This window comes from Anastrepha ludens, chromosome 4 (assembly GCF_028408465.1).
Source record: "Anastrepha ludens isolate Willacy chromosome 4, idAnaLude1.1, whole genome shotgun sequence".
In the NCBI taxonomy this organism is placed as follows: domain Eukaryota; kingdom Metazoa; phylum Arthropoda; class Insecta; order Diptera; family Tephritidae; genus Anastrepha; species Anastrepha ludens.
The window spans coordinates 71585114-71593815 of NC_071500.1; positions in this window are offsets into that span (position 1 = coordinate 71585114).

Consider the following 8702-nt stretch of genomic DNA (forward strand, 5'->3'; position numbering starts at 1 on the left):
CTGTAGTGGCAGACAGAAAAAGAAGTGATCGTCCGCACGAGTTTCAAGCCAGTGCAGTCATAAAAGCCGTTCGAGGAAGAACTCGCAAAAATCTCCTTAGAAAGCAGAAAATCAGGTCCAGGGAAATGAATGTATTGACCAGATCCATGTCAAGACTAATTAAAGATGATCTCCACATGAAAGCCTTCCGTCGCTCAACTGGTCATCTTTTGACAACGCACGTAGGTAAAATAAGTTTTTAATAAGCAAAATGAAAAAATCTATGCTAAAGCTTCTAAAGACACAAAAAATATTGTTCAAATGGTTCTGCATGTCCATCACTCAGCCTCCGTAATGGTTTGTTGGAGAGTGAGTGTCTTGTAAAGGCGTTACATCTCTTAATTTCTGCGAAAAAGATGATAAGACCGGACCAAAAGTGTACCAGGACGATGTCTTAGAAGGCGTGGTGAAGCAGTTAAGCAGTATTCTCTTCAATAGAGAGCAATGGATCTTTCGCTCTAGGCAAAAACCACCCAGCTGTGGCTGAAAAACAATATTCCTGGGTTGATTGCTGCAGAAGATTGGCTCTCTGGAAGCGCATATCTGAATCTGTTGGACTACAGTTTGTGCTCAAACAATCTTTGGTCCGAGCAGCAACGTCAATATCCATGGAAACCGGGCGTGCGGCAATAGCTGAATGGCCTAATCTTTTAAAGGTTTGTGTAAAAGCAAGTGGTGACCATTTCGAATGAAAATTTGAAATTTGTTTTTTTAATATTTACATAATTAAGTAAAACTAACTTCATTAAAAAAGGTATTCTAAGTATATCTATCACAAACTTAACTTGTAACAGAACTTATGGCAGGTCTAAGTACAATCGTTGACGCCAATCGTTTGAGAATTGTTCACTATTCTAAAAAATTCAATTTGCCTGATAGTGATTATAGGTACACCCATTTTTTTCGTATTTGTATGTGCATATATAATATATGTATATGTGTTTACTGTCTTTAACAACACACATATGTACATATATACGCTTAGACATATATACCTACATACATTTCCTTCCTGACCTAGACATCTGAGCATCTGAGCAGGAGTAGCTACGAGCCTGAAAAGCTCACTTGTACATACATAGGATAAAATGTCGTTTCGTATGTATGTATGCGCATATGAGATGGGCACAACAACACAACAAGGTATGTACGGGCTAGCAATTATACACTCTTGCCAATTATTGCTAAGTATAAATCAATGTAACCGCTTACAAAACATTTTCGTGACAAGTTCACAGATTGTCGGTGGGAATTGCACTACAGCGCCATTGATTGTTTATTTACATAAGTTCGAGCGTGCGTACATGCATACGCATATATCCGTAGAGAAGAACGATGCAATAAATATTTGGTTAACTTTGCTAAAAATCCAACCCCATATTAAACAAGGTAAACATGTCGTTAAGAGACACAGATGAATCCGAAGGAGTGGAAGGTATTTGTAGTAAAATTAGCAGATGAAGAGAAAACTAATGTGATAGTGACTGAATCCATACCAATAAATAATAATAATTTTGCATCCGTAGTGCGCGCAAAGACAGATACGTCGACCTAAACGACCCCCTATGGTCTACTATATGCTTTAGAAATAGTTATTAATAGTCCTATAGACTGGCACTACTTCCTCAGGTTCCATTTAATCTATATTAGATGTTCCAGCCTCAGGTTGCGAATTGGTTGAAAGCCAAGATATTTCAGTAAAATTTCCGCCTTGTGCACAAATTTTAGAACATCTATAACAAGAACATTCTTGATTTCATTCGGATGCAATTGATGTCGATGAAAGATGCGCAGTCCTCTCTTTGCACAAGATATGCACAAGATATCCTCCAGACAGAGTATGCACTCTGTTTCATTCCGAATGTGCATTTTGTTGAGATAGTAATTTATTTAATAGCGACCTGTCAGAAAACCAACTATTTTCCTTTTGTCTACTTCACAGTTCCCTGTTGTAGGTAATAGCATAGACAGACGGTGGTATCAATCGGAATTAACGGCCTAATTCCAAATTATAGGAGAAATTAAGTGCAACTAATCCGGATGAACTATTAGACTTAATTCCCATAATTTAAGCAGAAGAGGGAAATTTTCAATGGGTAAGATTTATTTTCTTTTAAAAAGAAGAACGAGAAAGAGAGAGACAGAGAGAAAGAACAAGAGAAAGGATGAAATGCTAGCTTGCACTAACCCGTTCGAAATTACATAAATTGTTTTTATATTTCAGAGCAGTTTGAGAAATTGCAATTTAAGATTTTTTTAATAAATATTTACTTATTAGTATCACGTGAGGTAATATAATAACCATATTTGTTGCTTGGGGTCCATTTTTTACTGAAAAACTATCCAATAAACAAATTAGCTGTTCACTAATCCGCCTAAAAACCGTCTGTCACATCACGGCAATTCGGATTAATACCTCCGTCTGCCATAAAAGATTTTAAGGCATGACGGAGCTCTTGTTTGACTTACCAATAGCTAATTCTTTAAGTATTCTCCCAACTATTTACTCTGACTTTAGCTTCTGCTCAGTTGATACCGCAGTAGGCCCTGCCCTAGCGAGTTCAACAGCAATTTCATTACCTTTTATTCCAGAGTGACCCGAAACCTAGCAAAGTGCAATTTTATTTGTTGCACTAAGTTGGTTTAGTGTATCAAGGCATTCATATACAAGTTTTGATCCCAAAAAATGTGAAGTTAGTGCTTACTGTCAGTCAGCTTTACTATTCGAATATATACTTACAGCTACGTGAGCACTCTTATTGTCCACACCAATTAAAGAGCAAGAAATATGTGGCATCATATGCGCTTGTCTAAAAAATTTCAAACTTTGTAAGAAATTTGGCCAACTTCTAGCAAAAATTTCCATTTTTTAACCACAATTTTTTTGAGTATGCAGTTTTATAGCCCATTGAATTTTAATATAACAAAGTGCACGTTTCAAGTGACTACAAAACGCTATGGATTTTTAACAATTTTTTTCGCTGAGTGTCACACCTTTCTTGCGATATTTAGTACATGCTCGAATTTTTTTATAAAGGATTTTTCAGGGCAGCCGCCATGGCCGAATGGGTTGGTGCGTGACTACCATTCGGAATTCAGAGAGCGTCGGTTTGAATCTCGGTGAACGATCAAAAAATTAAGAAAAGGTTTTTTCTAATAGTGGTCGCTCCTCGGCAGCCAATGGCAAACCTCCGAGTGTATTTCTGCCATGAAAAAGCTCCTCATAAAAATATCTGCGGTTCGGAGTCGGCTTGAAACTGTAAGTCCCTCCATTTGTGGAACAACATCAAGACGTACACCACAAATAGGAGGAAGAGCTCGGCCAAACACCCAAAACGGGTGTACGCGCCAATTATATATATATATCTTCAGACGCGCCTAGATGTTGTTTTAAAATAAAACATATAAGAATTCAGATTATTTGAGATTTCGCTATTTTTATTCCAAATGTAGTTCCTAAATAGCTCCCATTTAAATGCCTACCATGAGCATGTCTACAGACTGTCACAGAAGAATTAAAATTATCAAGGGCGCACTCAAACATTATCGCCACATCATTGCATTGAGTTCAGCAATCTTGATCCAAATGTTGTGTTTCAGCTCTGAAATCATTGTAGGCTTATTCACATAAACTTTACTTTTCAAAAAACTCCACAAAAAGTAGTCTAGTGGAGTTAGATCGCACGATCTACGTAGACAGTTTATGCCACCATTACGTGAAATTAATCGAGCGCGAAACGAAAATCACAATAATGCAACACTTTAAATATATACGTAATTATGAAAGTATCCATGGTTAAAGTAGTCTAATTGACAAATGGCAAAGATGACATAAAAAAAGTTCCGTCCGGAAATTATTCACTACTGGCGTCATTATTTTGTGACATTATTTTAACAACATCACTTCATTTTTTGGTGAAGAATGTGAAGCTCAATGAATATGATTTTTATTTTGTTTTTATTTTTCAATGTTTTTTGATTTGTTTTATAAGATTTATAGTTTTGGCAAATGGCGTCGTACGTTATCACATCTCACACTTGTGAACTACACAGCTGCAGTATACACACAGACAAGCAATAGAGCGCGTGAAGGATTTCCCTCGCTCTAAATAATTTGTTGAACACGTCACTATAACACGAAATGGTGTTCGAATTATTTTGTCGCCTTCATAATAGGCTCCATTCGCAGCAATACACAAATGCCAACGGTGCGATCCATGAGTTTTCTTTCCACAAATTGCGTTCGTAGAATCATTTGGAACGCGTTCCGAGATTTCGAGTGCACAACACCATGATAATAAAAAAAAAACGAGTAGCATGACTTTCACTTTTGACCGACTTCGGGCTCGGATAGTGCCTTTCAGCCGCCTGTTAACTGATTTGCATGTCAAACTCATATACCCACGTCTCATCACCTATTGTGATGCGTTGGATAAACTTTTTGTCCGAATTCACTTATTCGCTTGCTCAAGTATGCCTTCAGTCACCTTCTTTCGATGAATTTTTGGAAAGAAATTCAACTCTCTTGGAACGAGTCGAGCAGCCACGCGGCTCATGCCCAATTGGTGGTGTAAAATGTTGCAAATTGATTCGATTCTCTTTGGGTAATATGGACGTCAAATGACGGTGCATGCTGTGGTAAGGAAGTTTGGCTCTATAGCCCCATTTGCCAGGTAATTTAGTCTGCGTTGTGCTGAACAGTCGTAGAGAATATGTTCTGCTGTTTCTTGTTCTTCTTTGCAAATTCTACAGTAATCGTTTTCTATCGCATCTATTTTTTTCATGTGATAATTAAGTTGACAGTGTCCTGTTCGTAGTTCAGTGTAAAGTTATATGTCCTTTCTGCTTAGGTTAAACATTGCTTCTGCCTTTATCCGTTCAGGATCTATAAATCTTTTCGACTACCGCATGCCCGATTGGGCTCTCCAGTAGTTGATGAGGTCTCGTTGTTTCTTCTCACGTAGAAAGGCACTTTTGGCACAAGCTGTTATTTTCCCCGCAGAAAGGTACAGACGTTATGAAGGGAGTGTTTGCCCGCTATTTCCCTAAAGTGTCCGCAATTCCATTTCCTTCGTGTCCCTCATGTCCTGGAACCCAAATCAAGGTAACAAAGTTTCTTGATGCTAGGGTTTTGAGGATTTTAAGACATTCTTGCGATTTTGGAGCTTCTTGAATGTCAGAGAGAATGTTAATATGTAAACATTATCTGGCACACAGCTCTAAGACGTCGACCTTCGCCTGGAAAAGGGAAGTGCTTTTTCTCATTGCTCTCTGCTTTTTTGAAATGTGGTCTGACAATTCCAGCCCCGGAACTACCGTCCTCTGTGCGCTCTGTTTTAAGGATATTTCATTGTTCTCCACACTGAGCGGTCACTAACAACCACTTTGAATTTCTTGTAGAATTCTAGTTTCCTTTCCATCTTGTAGTGAACTAGCCACGGATAGTTCAGGATTGAAATTCCTATATGTCCTTTAAGATTGCCTTCTTTCTGATGGAATAGATTAGGATGCCTTAAAGCTGGACTGACTGCCGAGCCTTTGGCTACAAGATAGAGTGGATAGAGTTTGCCCTTATTCCATTGGCAAAGAATTTTAGATTACTAATAAAATTAAAAGCTTAATCAGAAAATATAAGGATTATTATAACTTTATTAATTCCACCGTCAACATAAGACTTGAAAAAGAGAGGAACTTTTTTTTTTTACTTTACTCAATATTACAATTATTTGGATATTTGCACTACATAGGAAAATGTGAGACTTTTGGAATTTTCTATCTAGCCAGGAAAACATATTTGAATATTTCATTCATATTTCAATATTTCATATAATTTCAGAACACCATATATTTCATACATATATTATTTGCAACCCTTTGTTGAGTGCTTGGCCGAGCTCCAAGTTGGAAGTTCTTATAAGTTGTATGCCGCTTCCAAATAGCACATGGACTTTTTTAAAAGCTTTTTCATAGCAAAAATACACTCGGGGACTTGCAGTACCTGTCAAGGGACACCTTTATTATAAAAACATGTTCTTCATTTGGTGTTTCGTACCTGGTGACTCTAAAACATCTGCAAAAATTTCGCAGTCTGCTACTCACATCCCAACTAAGCTTTAAGATCTAACTATCGCATCTTCAATATTATAAAAATTTTAGCTTTTCCTACACCATTCAGCCGAGTTTGTCAAATTTCATAGGCAGAGATACTCATATAATATACCACAGCAGTAAGCAAATGACCTTCTCTCACCTACATTTGATTTTATATAATATGGTAACTCGCTATCAAAGAAATTAATAGGGCCCACGAGTCCTTGATGAAAAAGTGATGCCCAACATTCGCCGTAATGAATAGCAGAAAGCATATCAAGAATTGTAATTTTTTTCTCTTTCATCCGCTGGGTAACAATGGTAGTTCATTAACTTCTAATTATCTACTTATGTAGCTAATCTAAACTTTGATTTTCAAAGGAAATGAAGTTAATGAATTTGGGAACTGAATTAGTGCACATAGTTAATGGTATTTCATATATGTACGTTAGGGTGCGTCAATTTGTTTTTTTTTTCGATATAGTTCTTAGCATTTTCGTATTATGCATAAAATTATAAAAAAGAGTCGGTTAGAGCTTGAGTCTGAAGTCCATTTTGAGCCCCCAAAATTAAAAAAAAACTGTCATTAATTAACAAAAATTATTATAAAGGGTAATATTTAATACAACTAACGTGAGCTTTTTGATTAAAAAACTGCTAGCTGGCGCTACAAAACAGGTTACAGTGGAATCGCGATAATTTTTTTTTTTTACATTATTATACCTAAAGTGACTGTATAGGTATATATTTTTGCTTTTTTTGATATTTTTTGTTTAATTTATAAGGTTTCGGACCCTTTTTGCGTCCAACATAGGCTGTATTTTTATCTATTTTGTATTTTCGAAGCCATAACTTTCCTCTATATTTTCGTAATAATTAATGTTAGCTTCTTTTAAAATTTGGAAGGCTCGAAATTGACTTTAGAGCTACGTTCTACTAAATTTTTTTTTTAGAATTATGTGTAGAATCTGAATATGCTAGAAACGATGTACCAAAAAAATAATTACTTAGAAATTGCGCCACCTTAATTTACATATGCAGATATGCAAGTATGTATGTATACTTCATTATTTTAATTCACAAACTAAGAAAAACCCACAAAATAAGCCGGGTATGTTTGTGTGGCACTAGCTAAGAATTATCCTTCAATTAACTCTGCTTTATTAGAGTATCACAACGGGTTATAAATTTTACTAACTCGACATAAGTATTGCTTAACACGACATACCTATGTATGTAATCCAAGCAATCGGTTAAAACTCATTTCGCACACACGTGTGGATTTTTGATGATTTTAGTTTCTTGCTGTTTATTACTGAGTAAACATGGAAGCGGAAAATATGATTATCTTGTATGGTATCTTTTTGTGCCTGTGCTCTATATTTTCTAATATTTCAGCGAGGGCAATTCTCAGTTGGTATTTCGTGCCCAAAATAGCTTTCCGAATGGCACAAACTTATTCAGTTACGACGGCCGCCTTTACAGTTTATTGCTCTATGAATGTTACCATGTTCGCTTTTTGATACAAACAATTTTTTGTGGTTTCTGTTGACGCTTGATATACTACTATATATATATTTATTATTTTTTTTTTTTGTTAGGCGGTGAGGCTGGGTTAAAACCAGATTCGCACCATATAGTAACCATCGTAACCACTTTCGGCTCAATATGTTCTTCTGCCGAACGACACGGAGTTAATCAAACCATTGTAAAATGGATATATTCCATGCTCTCTGAGAGGCTGTTAACCGCGGGTGAGAACAGCGACCAACTAATCACCGTGAGGGGGTGTTTTTTCTACGCAGCTGTGGTGCTTGGTCGTAGACCCTTTACTTGCGGAGATGCAGGAACTCGGTTTTCATGTCCAAGCATATGCGGACGATGTCTGTGCGCTAACATCGGATAAATCCCTAAGGAGGCTTTGCACGAAAGTGCAGAGGATTCTGGAAAAAATCGATGACTGGTGCATGAGACAAGGTCTTTCCGTTAATCCGAACAAAACCACCATAGTCTTGTTTACGAGAAAACGGAAATTGGATGGACTCAGTCTTCCAACACTGAAAGGTGTGACACTTGGTTTTTCCGATGAAGTCAAATATCTTGGAGTGATCTTGGATAAGAAGCTGACTTGGGAGACACACGTTTCACTGAAGGTGAATAGCGCGTTAAGCATTTTTCAGCAATGCCGCAAACCCTTTGTGAAACCTGCTGTGGTCCTATGGATATACACAACACTTATCAGACCAATCATCACTTACGCCTCTGTGGTCTGGTCGCGACGGAACATGGTTAAGTCCACACTCCGGGAACTATACAGGCTACAAAGAAGCGTATGTTTATGCATTACGGGTGCCATGAGTACAACCTCTGACGATGCCCCAAATGCTACGCTTGATCTGCTCGCCTTGGATCTTAAGATACAACAGGCAACAATAAAATCAATATGTAGACTCCATAAATATAGTTTCTGGTACAAAGACGGAACTTCGGAACACAGAGAAATCTTTAAGTTGCTATCTGAGCAGTATCCACTATTTTTGGCACCTAAAGACAACCTGATACCCACAGTTTCA